General features: G+C 40.7%; 1 pseudogene; it reads right to left on the reverse strand.

The window, feature by feature from the left end:
- LOC139713222 (plexin-A4-like) overlaps window positions 1–17,135 on the reverse strand; it is a 274,914-nt pseudogene that overhangs the window by 68,268 nt on the left and 189,511 nt on the right.

Below are 17,135 nucleotides of genomic sequence, written 5' to 3' on the forward strand. Positions count from 1 at the left end.
AGTTCTGGTAATCATGTTGTATTCAACAGCACATGAATTTCAATTTCTTACTTATTATGAGGTTTAAATGACAAGTCCACCTTCATGTACATGTGGATTGAGTGAATGCAACAATATCAGTAGAACACATCAGTGCAAGTTTAGGGAAAATTTGACAATCCGTTCCAAAGTTATGAATTTTTAAAATATCTGTGCAACCACTGCTGGATGAGAAGACTACTATAGTGTCTGATGTCACATGCGTAGAACAATATAAGGAAAATAAAAAGAGAATTTCACAAAACTTTACTTTTAGAATAGTTCACATTTCTTCGACTTATGTTAAGGGTAATATTATTCCCCCTGCCTTCTGAAAGGGAGAGGTCGAGTGTTCTTTTGTTATGCGAGAAAAGTGGAAATATGTTGAATTTTCTTTATACTTTCTTTTTATCGTTGTACACATGTGACATCACAGGCTATAGTAGTCTTCTCATCCAGCCGTGACTGAGCAGAAACTTCAAAAATTCATAACTTTTAAATGGATTGTCTGATTTTCCTCAAACTCTCATTGAATTGTTCTACTAATATTGCTGCATTCACTCAACCCACATGTCTATGAAGGTGAACTTGTGTGCACCAATTTGTACCACTGTCTTGAAACTAACTGCTAATGAACAGAGATTACCTAATTCCTTTAATCTTCTAATCCCTTTAATCTTTATCATGTCACCATGGCTTCCCTGTTGGACTGAGGCACATTATTGTCACGGCCGAGCGAGCTGGCTAACTCACAATTTGGTCAAGCCTGGAGGAATAATATGAATGCTAATGAAAAAGCATGGCAAGCAACAGCTTCTAAATGCCTGGGCACATACGGAGTTAAATGAGTAAAAGGAAAGAATGACAAAGAATGACAAAGAAAATAAAAAGAAAGAATGACAAAGAAACAATATTCTTCAAGAACAAATGGTCCACACAAGAAGAGCATTAACAATGAAATCCTGACTTTCACTACATCTAGTCTGAGAGCCAGAGTTCAGATACAGACACCAAAATCATTATGTGGGACTAAAATAATTTTGCTTCACGTATACCATGTATCTAGTCCATGTGATTCAATGGCAGAATTGAAAGGCCCCAGGTCTAGGTAAACACAGTGCTGACATCACATATAATACTCATGCATCAGTGTTAAATCAGCCTAGCATAAGTACAATGTATGCACAATATTCTTGATTCCTGGAACACTGATATGAATTTGTGATAACTCTAAAAGGTTGAATACATTTGTGCATATCACTTTTGCAAATGGCATAAAATTTTGCATGGTAGAAGAAGAATGTCTCCAAACATTGTGTATGAAATATTAAGGTAATCCAAGTCAGTGTTTTTAAAAAAGAAATAAAAAAATATTCCCATATCACTCAAGAATATGCTTCCCTTTTGTTCCAAGAATAATGATTGGAATTTTTTCAAGGTCCGAATAAATTCACTGTGAATCTATGGTATTGTTCCCCCCCCCCCCCCCCCCCCCGCACCTCTCCTCCGCCCCTGATCATAAAGAAGTGTCCAGTTTTATTGTTCTGAGGAAAACTCTGAATTATCTACCTGTACAATATTTCAGCCTTTTCAAGTAATCTTCAGGGTTGCAAAATGGACACAAAAACGATAACACAGCCAAAATAGACTATCAGACTTGTGGTTTAGCACATATAATCCAAGATTTCTTTTTCTTTTATTATTTGAAATAATAAGAAACAAAGTGTTACAAAAATAGCTGCTGGTCTCTTAAAAATTCTTCAATCTGAGAGCAAGTATGTTCATTTCCTGAGCGTAATTCCCTCTTGTTAATCCATCTTGTGCAACAAATGGCATTTATTGTTGTTGAATCTAAAGTAGGCCGAATCTCGAGTGGAACTCACAACTGCAAGAACGGAAGGTTACTCACCGACATATGAATATATCCTGAATGGCTTTTCCCTTCTCTCCTCTTTTCACAGGACATAGCACTACGTCTTAAACCATCAACGCTCCGCTCGCAGAGAAAAGAAATCAAAATGGATTCCAAAATGATGGAGTAAAGAGTCAAAACTGATTAACTTGCCTGCTGGGGCTCTCTCTTTCTCTCACTATTTCTAGTTTTCTCCTTTGAAAAAAACAAAAATATTCCGATTACCGATCCAAGGTAACAGAACACCAGGCTGAATTAAACCTCTCTTGTTGGGGATGTCGAGGGCCTGTAGGGGTTGGCAACTTGAGCGTTACAGCGCTTGCTTGCGTGCCACGCTGCCTGCTGCCGATCATTCATTCACACAATTGCCACGGTCGTGTCGGGCAACGTCTTGCGACCCTCCCCGACAGCCGAACCTCGCCGCCGACAAAATACCGGGATGTGACGAGGCCATCAACAGGAAGTAGCTGTCCAAAAAATTTGCCCCCTCGTTCTAAAATTGGCAGGGTGGCAGAAAGGTGGAAAGTAGAAAAGGGGTGGAGGTGGTAATGGTGGGGAAAAGGGGGAATAGGTTGGGGCAAACAGTTGGATCTTGAAAAACACTAACATTTTGCTTTTAGTGGGAGTAGTTTTGCCTGGCAAGAGAGCATGGATCTATCAATGGGGTCAGGGCAAAAAGACATTCACTGCTATAAATATGTATTATGGTATGTGACATGTTGGTAGGTTTCTATCCCCTCAACTTGCCTGACTGAGTGGGCCATTTAATGCAGCATGCCCTTTCCGCAGTCGAAACGCATTCATGACAACTGTGCCGGGGCTGCTGCCACATATATTCCTTATTAGTTATGGCACAGAGCATTAACTGCACAGCAGCCAAACATAAAGATTTTCTGCACAACCCAGCTGTCGAACTCGATCGGTCGAGCACAGCACTCTGGATGACGCCCATGTTTTCACGGGTTGGGCAGAGGAAGTGGAATGCAGATATGTCTTCCAAATGTGAAAATGACCTCATGATCATTCATTCCCATCAACAAAAGTTTGACAGATTTGTTTAAAACAAACTAAGTCCAGGCCTTCTCATCACTGCTATACTAGTCAGTCAATGCCACCATTTTGGTTTTGTTTTATCTCCCAAATGAATATAGAAGGAGGTATATGAGTCTCTTTCTTATCTTAGATGCATCAAAGAGCATAATGCTAATGTCCAGGGTTAACTTACCACATTCTCCCCCCCCCCCATATTCTTGGACATTAATTGTCTAATCAAACTTTTATTGCCAGAATGTATTGCGATCATATCTCCACTTGTCTCAACTTTTGCATGTTTCAGATGCCTTTTTCAATTCGACAGTCATACACATGGAAGGCATTAGATTGTTGTAGTTGTTTTTTACACCTCCTTCAAGAATCATGCCAGTTTTAATTGCATTCCTGCACCTGCCACTGATATACACAAACATGAAATATCATGGCATGGGACTAACAGAAAACGACCTATGGTGAACCAGGCTGATTGTATTTTCCCCCCATACACCTGCTCACAGAAAGGAGTGGAGAGTCAAGTGTACTTTGCTGAACCTTCCGCCCTACCCAATGAAAATACCGGTAGATGGCTGCAGTACCAATTGGAATAAAGGTTGCAGAAAAAATAAGAATTGAATGTGCTGACTTGCCTTGGTTTCGAGCCACATCTAGGCCCAAAAGCACATCTGTTAAAGATTTCAAAGATCTGCGGGCAGTGCCTGAGCGCAGATAGAGAGGCCAGCAAATTATGGCACGCGAAACTTTGACCGCAAACCAGGCTTATCCTGCCGACTTATGAAATAATGCCCCAGCGTGGTGAAAGAGTGATAATTTTTGTCAGTTCTAGTCCATATCCCCCACCCTTAGTACTTTTGCATACAAAAAAAAAAAAAAGAGAGATGGACTTGTTCTGAACAAGCAGGATTTTCCACTCTCTTGAGGAAAGCAATATGGTGTGACTCCAAGTAAATGATTACAAATAGATTCTCTTAAGCCAGCGCCGAAGCTCTTGATTCTGGCTGAAAGGTGCATAATACAACCTTAATCACTTTTCTTTCTCAAAAATCTTTCAAAAAACTGATGAGCTCTGCTGTAACCGTCTTGCACATGGGAAGAAACTCCTGCAGGATTATGAATGCATAAGAGCTTGATGATATGCTCAATTGTAGAATGGCTTGTATAATATCTTCTTAAAGAACAGAAGGTATACGAAGAGGCTGCTGATCATAAAAACACAATCTACATTCTTGTCCCCCGAGGATTGTTTTGAGCTCAGAAACTGTCACTCGGGAAGCCGGGACCTCTCGACGGAGAGTGCATTCCCGCCCAACAAATCCAACGGCTCCGCGGCTGCTGAATTCGGGAATAGGCAAACCGTTTACCGCCCCCACATCTGTTGCATAAACGAGCCTTTCTTGTGAGGCAGTCAAGAAACTGATTTCTGTCGTGAGGTTGCCTGGTTAACATTTGACCCATTTCCTCATGGATACTAACATGGAGTAGGCCTATTTGGCACGGCTTAGATGAAAATATTTGACCTGTCATCCCACTGCACTGAAAAGTTGCAAAAAGGTTACAAAGACATAGAAAACTACTTAATAATATCATTTGTCTGAAAGACAGGACAATTTTGAATATCTTCAAGAGATAATAATTTGATATTCGTCGATTCCTTTAATATTATTGTCGTTATGTTTAAGCTTTAAATATTGTTATGATTATTATACTACGATTGCAAAACTTTTTTTTTTCTCTATTATGTTGTGAGATACACGTGTTATCATTTTATGTATGTTTGATTTCATTGAAAAAACGCGGAAATAAACTCAAACTGAAACTGAAACTGAAATATGTTTAACTAGCGTCTGTCCAAACTTATCGGCCATAACCTAACCTTACTTTTGATTCGGCAGATATTCTCTGCACTGTTTGTTCCACTGATTATACTCCATTCACCGCAGCCAACTAGGAAGCCATGTGAGATTGCCCTTCAAGACGAAGCCCCCTAGATATGCCTTTTAATATCCACGGCATCGACTTTTTGCCTCCATGAATACTACCACCACTACTTTGCCCCCATAGGTCCATCTCGACACTGAACCCTTGGTACCACAAGTGGTATCTCATCATCAAGACTCCTCATCCGAGGAAACCAACACACCCCCCCCCCCCCCTCCCCCCAACCTGCTGCACCCTGGCGGTAGAGGCCTTTTTCAAATCATGGCCATCATGACATGAAATATTTCAGGCTGGGCTGTCCATTCCCGTATGTAGATGTGGCAGTTTACAGGGTATATTCCAAGCAGGGTCTAAATATCATTCGCTAATAGTAATACTGCCTCGCCTCCAATAGAAACTACCTCCAGCAAAACTCCACTGAGGATTGAAACTGCCCTGGTTTTATTCAGTCAGAACACATCCCACTAACGGACTCTCTCCAATATCGAGCTTTAAAGAGAAATGATCTATATCGTTGTCCTGCAGTGATGTTACAAACTGTTAAGGTCTTCTCATCCAGCAATGGTGGCACTGTAACTTTAAAAATTCATAATTTCTGAACTGATCGTCCAATTTTTCTCAAACTTCACAATGTGTTCTCCAAACATATTTACATTCACTCAATCAACATATCTTATGTTTGGCTTTCTTTAGAGGATAACCAGGAATCAGTTTTCCTCTTCCCTCCTGCCCTCTGTTTTTAATACATACAGTGTATGGACTCAAAAGCTTACCTGCTTCATGTGCAGTAGTCAGTGTGCCTCATTCCCCAGCAGCATACAGATGATCCACAGTTTATATAAATCACAAGCCCAGCACAGGAATCACGCAAATATAATCCAGAATCTGTCGATAAAAAGGACAAGGAAAAGTGAAGCAAACACTAGTCAATATCAGAAAATGCAGTGTACAGGTGTGCATGCATATCACTGTGCTGCGTATTTGCCCACGCAGGAATAAAAGCCCTAGACAGACTCCTCCGACTTCATTTCCGATTCGTGTCAGATTGAATTCCGATACTCGCACGATCCATTGAATTCAAACTTGTTAGGCTTTGGTGTGTGTATTTTTTTTATTCATTTCTCACTCCAAATCCCACTTTCTGACTAGTGTACTATTTTAGTGGAAAGGGACTTGTTTTCACAAGAGTTCCAGGAGGCCGAACCCTGACAAAGAAAGCTATTGACTTCCAAAAAAGGTGGCTGGAGGCTGACCTCCCAGAACAGAGGGACTTGTCAGAGCCTGGGCTCCTCTCCCCTGATGGTGCTGAAGCTTGGGGTCCACATACCAACAACCCATGTGCAAAACATCACTACCCTTGTTTACCTGCTTAGTCTCTTTATCACAGTCCTTGGGAGGCAACTTTTCCACATTCACACAATGGCTGTCATTGGACGTGATAAGGCGACATAAGTAAACTTTCGAGGTAAAAATGCTTGTGCAGTTGTCCACAATGACTTGTTACTAAAAACAGTGCTAAGTCAAAGAGACTGCAGAATGGTACAGTTTTCACGTATATAGCACGCAAACCTTTAGAAGTTTTGGCCAAGGAAGTCTTAAAGGGGCTGTACATTACTGGTTGAGGTGGGGATTCATGTTTTGAACATTACTAAGTGAGATAATGAGAAACCTCTCATGAAATATGAAAGAGCATGTAATTTTAAGAAGGATTCAACGTTTACTTGATGAAAATTGGTTTTCAAATGGCTGAGATATCCAAAAAAGTGATTATAATACATTGTAAAAGGCGACAGGCCACGTCTTTTATTATAGGATCTCTTTGTTTCACCTCGTTTGTGGATATCTCGGCCATTTCAAAACCGATTTTCATCAAATAAACTTTGGATACCTCTTAGAATTGCATGCTCTTTGACATCTCATAGAGTGGTTTCTGAATATCTCGCAAAACGTTAAGAGCTAAATCCTCACCTCGACCAGAACTGTACACACCCTTTAAAAGAGTAGCTATCAGCATTCTTGAAAGTGAAAGGACATTATCACCTGCTAGCCATGCATGTGTTCTTAATCTCACATCTTTCCTGTATAACATTTCATAAACACAATGAAAATAGACTTGAGAATCACATGAATCACATTACGAAAAAAAGGAAATGATGTCATAAAGGAAATGATGACACTTCAGGTTTTATTAATCTACATTTGATAGCAGCTTGTATCTATATCATTGTCTGTTCAATTTTTATCAGAGAGAAGCAATCTGTCTCCTAAAAAAAAAAAAAAAAAAAAAAAATGTTCCCATACAAACTGGGCAATCTAAATCAAAAAATTAAGGGTACCTTCCTAACTGCTTATTTTGGTTAGCAATCTTTCTTCTTGTTTTCCTTTGCTAACCCTGATAAACACATAGTGCAAGCCACCTCTCATATTTTGATGAAGAAATGAAATTCCCATGCAATGAATCCCCAATCACTGCTCCAAGACAAGATGATGGGGTCTAGGGCAATTACCCTCTGGGCAACTATCCCGGACCCTCCCCCTGACCCTAACCCTAATCCTAATCCTAATCCTAAACCTAACCCTAAACCCAAACTCTAACCCTAAACCTAACTCTAACCCTACTCTTTACTCTAACCTTATTATGCCGATATGAGATGATGACATATGGAATTCATCACCACAGAAAATGAAATGAATGCATTCGTAAGTCAAGGAGACATACAGCATCAATGTGTAATGGGGTCTGTTTCTCAAGACTATTCGTGCAGCCCCCTTCCCCCCCCCCCCCTTCCTCCTTTCTTCTGATACCCCTTTCCCGCTGCCCGTCTCGGTGAAAGTTTGAGTGCCGTCGTTTCACACTGCTCTCGGTGAAACTTTCCCCTAGACGGGTTTTCTGCTCGCAACGTGGGTGATCTTATGTACTTGAGTTTGTTGTGCATCTGCGACTTGGTTTTTTCGATCCCATGTTCAGCAAGTTTTCGGAGGAGGGACTCGTACGCGGCAGCGTCAGCCGACGTCCCGCTCAGTTCTTCGTTCACTGCTGCCTCGCTACAATTGAAGTAACAGTCTCTCTTCGTCTTTGGTCCACGCTCCAGCCATTTGCAAAATTCCCTCAAATTTCAACAGCACAAAACGTCAACGGATTTCTCCTGCACACTGTAAACCCAGCACTTGACGAGAAAAGCACAAAATACGAAAAAATCAATCAAGAGGCGCACTGATCAGACTTTACTAGAAGAGTTAAGAGCTAGACACTAGAGGAAGATGAAGAAGGAGGAAGCATCAAATCGATCAAATACATATGTACACTGTAAACCTATATCAGCTTTGTATACAGTACACGGCGTGCTAATTACTAGTAAACAATACAATGCACAGCACGATGCAAAACAATGCCGTCGCACTGTGAACGCCACATTGCACACGAAACGACATACTACTAGTAGTACATGTACTATGTAGTGTCGTGTGTATGTTTACAAACACGAATTACTAGTACCCTTTACGTGTGGATTTGGGAGGTCGAGTGCGCGCTAGCTAGCTGAAAACGTGTGCAGGACCAGAAACAAAACATGACCTTTGACATAATCTGCATATTTTCCCCGGGAACACCGAGACAACCTTTCACGCTGGGCGCTCTCGGGGAACCACTGGGTGATCTCCCGTTGAACTATCGGTGTTCACCCAGGACGCTTCTCGGGTAAAAATTGCCCCAAATTTCATCGGTGTTTCACCTAGGCTTCCCCTAGGTTTCAACCGAGTGACCTTTCACACTGCGGGGTTCCCCGGGTGCCCCCAGGTGCCCCCGGGGAAGATTTTCTTCAGCGGGAAAGGGGTATGAGAATGAATGGGATAGTAAACCATTTCACCATCTCTGGTCAGTCTTTGACCTCGGTCCTGACAAGGTCCATAAGGTCATGTCAACAAGTGACTTGGGGTGGTCCAAGGCCACTGAGTGGCTAGACAGGGGGACCCTAACAGGAGACCCAAGCTGTGAGTCATCCTCCTTTTAGTTCAAGACCACAGCTACCATCACCACCACCACCTTACCTTGGCCCACACCCCAACTGACACCCCCTTCCTCCTAATGGTACACCCCTCCATTCCTCCTAATCTTACCCCGAGACCATAGAGATATTCCTCTGGTCACTCCCAAAATACAGCAACAGCCAGGTCAGTAAGGATTGAAGCAAACTATTCATCAGCTCTTTAAAGAGGAAAATATAACAGTTAAAATAAAAACATAACAACAAACACTCGATATCAAAGTCAGGTAAAATAGGGGAAAAAATGCACAAAGATCAACCTTTCATTAGATCTCGACACAGATCTGTTGTTGTTTTACATCAAATACTTTCACATCAAATACTTTCACAAAACAGTGATATTGGATATAGATACACATTCAATTTAGATTTAAGGGATGATTTCATGACGGTACAAGAAACTCATGACCTACACGTAGAATACAATCTTTCACAAGATTTCCTTAATCAAGAAAAATTCATAAACAAACAGAAAAATTCTTTTTGTCTCATGAAACTACTAGTATTGTAGAGCTCATGGTACCTAGGCAACAATGTCATATAAGGCAAAGGAGATGTCTGCTTTAAGGTAATCTGCCCAAAACATGACATTAAGAATGCACTTCGGTATAAATACATTGTGGGAGAGTTGTAAACCGTATATACCCAATGAAGACAAGCTGATTTAACTGTAATACACATTACCCACAGACACCTGTCCGAGTTTACTCGGGACTAGTCTTCAAAAAATGGGTTAATGGAATCTTGTCTTCATTTTATTTGCAGATGACATCACTGTCCTTTAAAAACATGCAAACTATAAAAGTGTTGATACAATCCCGTCTTACTGGCGACTTTGATGAAATTGCAACCAATCTACATTTGTTTCATTTTTATTCCCACATCAGAGTCAATTTAAGCATAGAATACCTTTCATAGAATACCATCAGCACTGATTCATGGAAGTACCATCTCACCTTTGCAAAGAATTCAAGCCCCCATTAAAAATGTCCACAAAACTCTATTCACACATGGCACTCAGTGCCAGATAAACATGTTGCAAATTTTTGCTTCATATGCTCTCCTGTATGGCAATGTTAAGTTGAAATCTCCCTTCAAGTACCAAATCTCATCCCATTCCCCCCCCCCCCCCCCAACAAAAAATATGCTGTAAATGTGAAGTAATTTGCAGAGTGGAATTTTCCATGAATTTCATGAAAGTCTCTTGAACTTCTGCCGAAATAAGAACATGCACATATTTGAGTGAGATGCTGAAATAAGTGCATAAATACTATCATCTCCATTTTATATGTCATAAACTGATGTTCAGTGAAATTGGCCCTGCAAGATAAAATAAAACAAATTACATTAAAAAGTTAGCAATTTTATGGCATCATCTATATGATCGCTAGTAGGTAAAGGTGACAATCTCCTCCTGCAAAAGATTAGAGTTCAATCTAAATGTGCATTTATGAGGGGAAAATATATACATTGTCAGTGTAAACACACAGATTTTTTTCTTCAGTATAAGGTATTGCAGGTATCAGTGGGGATTACGAATGGGATTTCACAGCTAACAAGAAGTGCACTTCGGTTTTCTCTGATGTGTGACTAACGAGCAAGAAGTTTGGAGTGGACTGGCTTGAGCAGAGAGTTTTCACAAGTTTCTCCAGAAGAAACTTCTTTTAGGAAAAAAAAAGGGCAAATGCACTGTGCATTTTGAACCATAAGTTGGTTAAGGAGTTATACAAACTACTCTGTGGAGTTCATTATCCTATACTACCCCCCCCCCCATTATCCACTTGGACAAAGAAGAAAAAAAACCACCATGCTAACAGGAAGTGCAATTAAAATCTTATCAGTTAAGAGGTCTAGGGACAAACACAACCTCCTCCATATGACCTAGTTGGAGCGAAACGCGATGCTCTGTCTCATTTTCAACACTTTCACTGCAGGGGCACGATCCTCGCAACGACAAACAAAGGCGCCCCCTTTTCTTTTATGGCTTCGTCAATTTTTTATGTCGTGGACTGAAATTGAGAGCCGGTCTGAACAAACACGAGAAGAGCACCTTTTCTCTTTCCGGAGATAGCTTTGAACATCTTTGCTGGGTGTTTCGGAGTTTGTTTAGAGACAAACTTGAACTTCTTTTTCGTCGTGATCGACGTGTCAGCATAGCAGCAAAAACTTTTAACTTTGCTCTTGCCGCGAAACGTTGGCATGGTAAAGGGCTGAAAGAGAAAGAGAGAGCGTGTGTTTAGTACATGGGTGGGCGAATGTGTGTATGTGTTATCTCACTTCTCCTCTAATTCGATTAGGAACGGCAAGTGTAAATGACAGGCACAGTTAAGTCACGTTCCATGTTCATACGCATCCCGTGTCGCTGGCGATCCAAACACGAGCTCGCACCTGTGACGATCACTTTCGGCACATTCTGCAAATAACGCAAGCACCCTCAAAAAAAAAACCCTCCTATTCTCGCGACGGGCCCCTCGCAAAGGCTCACAAACACTCTGTAAATGTACACTCTGTCAACCCAACAGTGGTCCTCGCACTTGTAGGTGAGAAGCGCATCGATAAAAACCAAACAATACCCTGTCCTAATGGGGAAATATTTCAGAGCCCAAACGTCTCAAATCACCCCCGAGGCCTGAATTATTAAAACCAATTTTGTTCGAACATAAAGGTCAGTGCATGAGAGACCACAACGAAACCTGCAATGTCCATTGCAAATTCATAGAAATGTCACCTGAATGACAGGACTGTATGGGCCAGAGATTGAACGCTTTTGCCACTTGTTATCTTTTGCCACGTTCATCACGTCCTCAGAAGACGTCGACGAGCCAGAGATACGAGTTGATTGCTAAACAGCTCTGCTCCTATATAGTCCCACATGCAAAAAAAAAGACATTATCAGCAGAAAGTTCACTTGTCGGGCACGAGCAAAGGAATCCGAACAGAGAGAGAGAGAGAGTGAGTTAAGTCGAGTTGCTGCGGCAAATGGTTCCTCACCGTACGAAGTCATCTAAATCTTGGTTCGTTTTCAAACGATATCTGGATCGCAGACTGATGATGTTATCTCTTCATAAGTTCGTCTTCCTATTTTTGGAAAGGATACCTTCTCACTATTTTTTTTTTCTAATGAAAATGAAAAAGGGGCGACAGAACTTCAGACTACCAATTTGCATTTGTTCTCCTGGACATTTAAGTATCTTTTTTTTCATTTATAGATATTCCGCATGTGTCACTGTCTCGTTCATCTCCTTTGTTTTGTTTCCTCTTTTTGCTCCCAGGAATGCAAGTTTTTACCCAGCACAGGTCTTCAGAAAACCAAATAAGTGGCTCATGGATCATGTTGTTAAAGCCGCTAGGGATTCATCGCAAGTATGAATCACCTTCTTCCTTCATGAAAGTTAGGAGTACACAAAAAAGGGGGGGGTGAAAGGGGGGGAGGAGGAAAGGAGCGAGGAGGTTGTGCAGAGGTGATACTGTCCTTACAGTCAACGAAAATCAACACACAATCCATCTATCACTTACAATGGGTTGTGTTTAACAAATTCCCGCCGTTTCCTTCCTACCGCAATTTTCGACTTGCAATTCCTAATCTAAAAGGATACCAGGAGCCCCCCAGTGGGAGAGGGGGGGGGGGGGGGAGGTAGGAATCATTGAAGTATTCGGGGGGGGGGGGGAACATTCATTAAATCAATTTCTTCTTCCATTCAGGGTCATTGCAAATGTGAAAATCAAATACAATTGCACATACATCACACTTAACCTAGAGAATGGGTGCCTGACACATGTTCTTGACTCGATGCTTAAATACTATAGGAGGAGTATTGAATTTGAAGACATTGCGAAATAACATCATCAAGTCTTGCTTTGTGTTTGATCAATGAAGTTCTGCGACCTTGTTAAACAACGACTTCTAAAAAAAAATTTAACTGGCATCAAAAGTACACAATGTAGATGGGCATGCTGCTACGATGATTCACACACACTCATTTGCCACTTCTCCGCACAAATACAGAGTACTTTATGTCTACCTTCTGAGCAAAATTGGGTCTGCTTAGTTAAATATGACAAAAATATAAATTTATCGAGATTCTACCCCATTCGGAAGATTCTACAATCAAAGCTGCAATACTGTAAAACGATTTCTCTTACTTAACTCTTTATGTGCCACGTTCGCACGTCCGACTCAGTCGACGGCGTGCCAACTTCGCATATTCTGCTCAAACGCACAAACCGGCCCAAACCGATCGATAAATCGCCAAATGCCACAGTACAATGAAAGCGTTTCACGCGATTCCGTTCCTTCCGTCTATAGCTTGCATTTTATGTGGTGAATGACTAACAAGCAGTGTTTCATACTGGATTTGCGTGCAAATTCGAAGTTTCTGTCTCTGCTTTGTGTGCAAAAGTCATCCATTAACAGTAATGTATCTACCGGGCATTTGAAAGAAAAGCAATTATAGATTTGTCATAGAATTTACATCAATGCAAAGCTTGGCATTTACTCTACAACTTCGCCTACAATTTAACAGAAATTTATAAATGTTAGACTGATTGGAAAAGAAGATGGTGTCTCAGAATAATGTGGCACACGGGGGGTTTCCACCATGGCACATAATGAGTTAAAGAGTGAAATATAGTTTCAGCCCATGCGATATCATGGGGCTGCGTACGGATGTCACAATTGCTTAAAAGCAAATCAGAAAGTTCCATTTACACAAGCAGAAATGGGGTTAAATTAACAAATTCATCCTACACAGAAGACAAACAGAAATGTGAGGAATTGAAGTTATTATATTTGGTCAATCTGATTCAACCAAAGCTAAATGAAAAAAAAAAATCAAATGAAATGGGCAAACTATTCATATCATCTGCCAACTGAAGAGCACTTAAAGTTTGAGGGGGGGAAATTCTATTCAGTTACAAGATAATATTTCATCAGTTCCTATCAAGCATGTCTTCTCTTTTTTTTTAAAGAAAGACAGGAAGGATGATATTGATTTCTTTAATTCTAGAGACAAAGAAAAGTTGCCATAAGAAATGACCACCATGATTACTGAATGGTCAATTTGCATAGGAAAAGAATCAGAGAGGATATGAAGTGGTCACACTGAACAGTTGCATAAGTCATATGAGTCATATCAGGAGAACCAATTAAAAGTAATGAGAGTCATTAAATTCATGCTGTACTCAAATCCTATGAAGACAATGGGCGTTGGAACATGATGTAACGGATCAATGATATACAATTTACACAAAAAAGAAAGCTATTCAGACGTGCAATTGATTGACATCAAACTCCCCCAGTACTCAGGCAAGCTTAATTGGTTTTTGATCCATTCAACTGCTTGACTATGTAAACAACCAATCTTTGGTTTCCAGAGATTGAAAAATTATGACAATATCCGCTCTGTAAGAGAAGAGTTCCATGGGAAAAATGGACACTGCCTGGTCACACTCTGCTCAGATCGGAAGTATGTTAATGCCGCAATATGAAAAAACTCACATGCAGTGTTGTAAAGTTGTTATGTTTCTGATTGAAACTTGCATGTGAATGGTGGAGAGTTTTCATAATTTCCGCGACAACAGCTGCCAGGAAGCTATACAATGATCGTCGCCGAAAAAGCGCGGCTTGCCTCGTTTCCGGGGTCAATAGCAGGGTAAGCAGGACTCCGAGGGAAAGCAAAAGTGTCCAGAAATTGAGATCGGCACACCGCAGACAGAGTAAATGTCTTCTCAAATAACAAACACACAACACCCCCCTCGCATTTCACTTCATTTCTAGAGTACAATGACCAGAAAGTTTTTACTCCCGCAGCAAGATCATTTATCCATTTATCTGGTAGAATGGCATGAGGGAAGAAAAAAATAGCAAGGACAACAAGTAAAGATCAAGCATTCCAGATATGAAAATGGATCATAATTTTATGACTTTCCATCGAGGCGTCCCTCCCTCACACACTAGCCTGGCCTGCCCGTGATTCCGAAAGCAGATGGTCTTCCCACGGTTCCCTGCCAAGGTTGCAAGTGAGCGAGCGAACATTTCGGGACATGGAGGGGGCAAAAACTTGGTGACGGACTTTTCAATTTTCTGGCCATGAGACCCAGGGTCCCTACTGCTACCACCACCAACCCGCCAATGCAAGGGCTTTCCAAAATATTTGTCCTGTTTTCTCGATCAGCAGGAAAACGTGCTCCGAATAATGACTGGATTCCATTTTAACATTTTATTTCCTAATCTTTTATCCCCACCCCCTTCTGTTTGTTTTTGTTTTTGTTTTCTGTTTTTTCATCTTGTTCCAATTGATCAGCCTTAGGACGTGGCTGCACTTCACGAAAACGTGACACACCTTCCCGGGACTGATGGCTTTTTAATGGACTCGTGCAGGACAACTCTGTCGATAAGAAGGCTAAAATGTGTACTTTCCTGACATGACGAAGTAATACTAAAGGTGAAGTGTTTGAATGCTGGAATACTTACACTATATAAACAGGAACAAGGAATAAACAAGTTTTGCTGGGGGAAATTGTCTTGAGGATAGTAAAGATGAAGCACTTTAATGACGCTTTAGTTTTTGAAGGAGTGGTCTTGATAACAACAGCAACAACAACAAAACCACTAATGGTTTATCAAGTCAAGCAAAAAAGTATGCATTGTGTTTTTCTATTTAAACACATGACACAAATAACAAAAAAAGATTACCTACAATTATGCATGAACATACTTGTGTGGCAAAAAAGCCCTACACTACAGATTGGTATAGAGATATCATGGTGACTTGCCAACAATTTATTTGTCATCACATCAGGTGACATTAGTGGAATCTGCATTGTTAAAGGAACAGATGTTGGAAGTTGCAACTCATGTTCTCTATAGAGGGTAATCAATTGGGCCTCATTGTTGAATTTCTCCGTGAACGCAGATCACACAATTCACAAAAACTGCACTTACAGTGATTATTCTGAGCATGTGTGTGCGTGTCTGTCTGTCTGTCTGTCTGTGTATGTCCTCTACGGTCATCTTTTTTTTTTCAAAACAGTGTGGACACCACATCAATATGCAAACGGCCACATCCTTTTCACACTGTAAATGCTAAAGACATTTGATTGCAATCAATGCATCTTTGATCTGCCTTGCCATCAAGACTACACATGAAAAATTGAAAAACTAAAAATCATTACAAACTTAAAGGCATAATTAACCATTTGCAGATGAAACAAAAATCCAGCATATTAGTGCTTTAAAATAGTTCTAAAGAGTTAGGGATAGAAACAACCACTGTAAAAATTTGAATCAGTATAATTGATGTTAAGTATTGTTAAATACACAAAATGTGAACAATAGTTATAATAAAAATGTTTCCAGACTAAACCGTCTACAGTTATGGTTTATTGAGGAAAAATACTGATATCTCCATATATTTTAGGCTTTATTGCAAAAATTGTACATTGTAGGATGTTTTGTGATACAACAGACCTACACATATGCATCAAACGTGATATCTTGAACATTTTATAAATCACTGCTCCCAAAGGTACACAGGACCTTTCACAGGTCTGCATAGTGTACATTCAAGGATGCAGATCAGTACATGTAGGCCTACAATGTAAGTGCTGCTAGCTGTGATCTTAACAGTATGAGCTGCCATCACTTGAACAAGCAAAAAAATGAAATAGATCTGCACTTTGCAAAAATCTGCAAATTGTTGCTTGCAGCCACTCACTCCCTCGACACGGCATTAATGTCATGGCGAGCTGGCGCAGGAGTCTCAACGCATAAACAAGGCATCCCTGGTTCAAGCCCCCCAGTGGGACCCGCTCAGACAATGCTCTTGCTATGATTCCATCGATTTCTGTATGTCTGTCATGAGGGGAAAAAAAGCACTTCTGGTACTCTGAAAGAGCATAGAATGGTGGCCCTGTTTGTGTGAAAACATCCCAACTCCCTTGCAAGCGGAATAAGAGATCCCACTTTGCAAGAATTTGCGTTTTGCGACACGAGGAGGTATGACATGACGAGTACAAACAGGCACCTCATCACGCCACATGACGAGAAGACCAAAGTCCCTCGATCACGGGACGTTTGGCAAAATAATAACTGAAACGATCCTTGTGACATCACGGTTTCTGGGCCAAACTTTGTCCTGCCAACGTTTCACATCTTCTTTGGTTTTTTATTTTTG

This window comes from Diadema antillarum, unplaced genomic scaffold (assembly GCF_040938485.1).
Source record: "Diadema antillarum isolate AM-2024a unplaced genomic scaffold, OU_Dant_1.0 seq00001927_RagTag, whole genome shotgun sequence".
Taxonomy (NCBI): Eukaryota; Metazoa; Echinodermata; class Echinoidea; order Diadematoida; family Diadematidae; genus Diadema; species Diadema antillarum.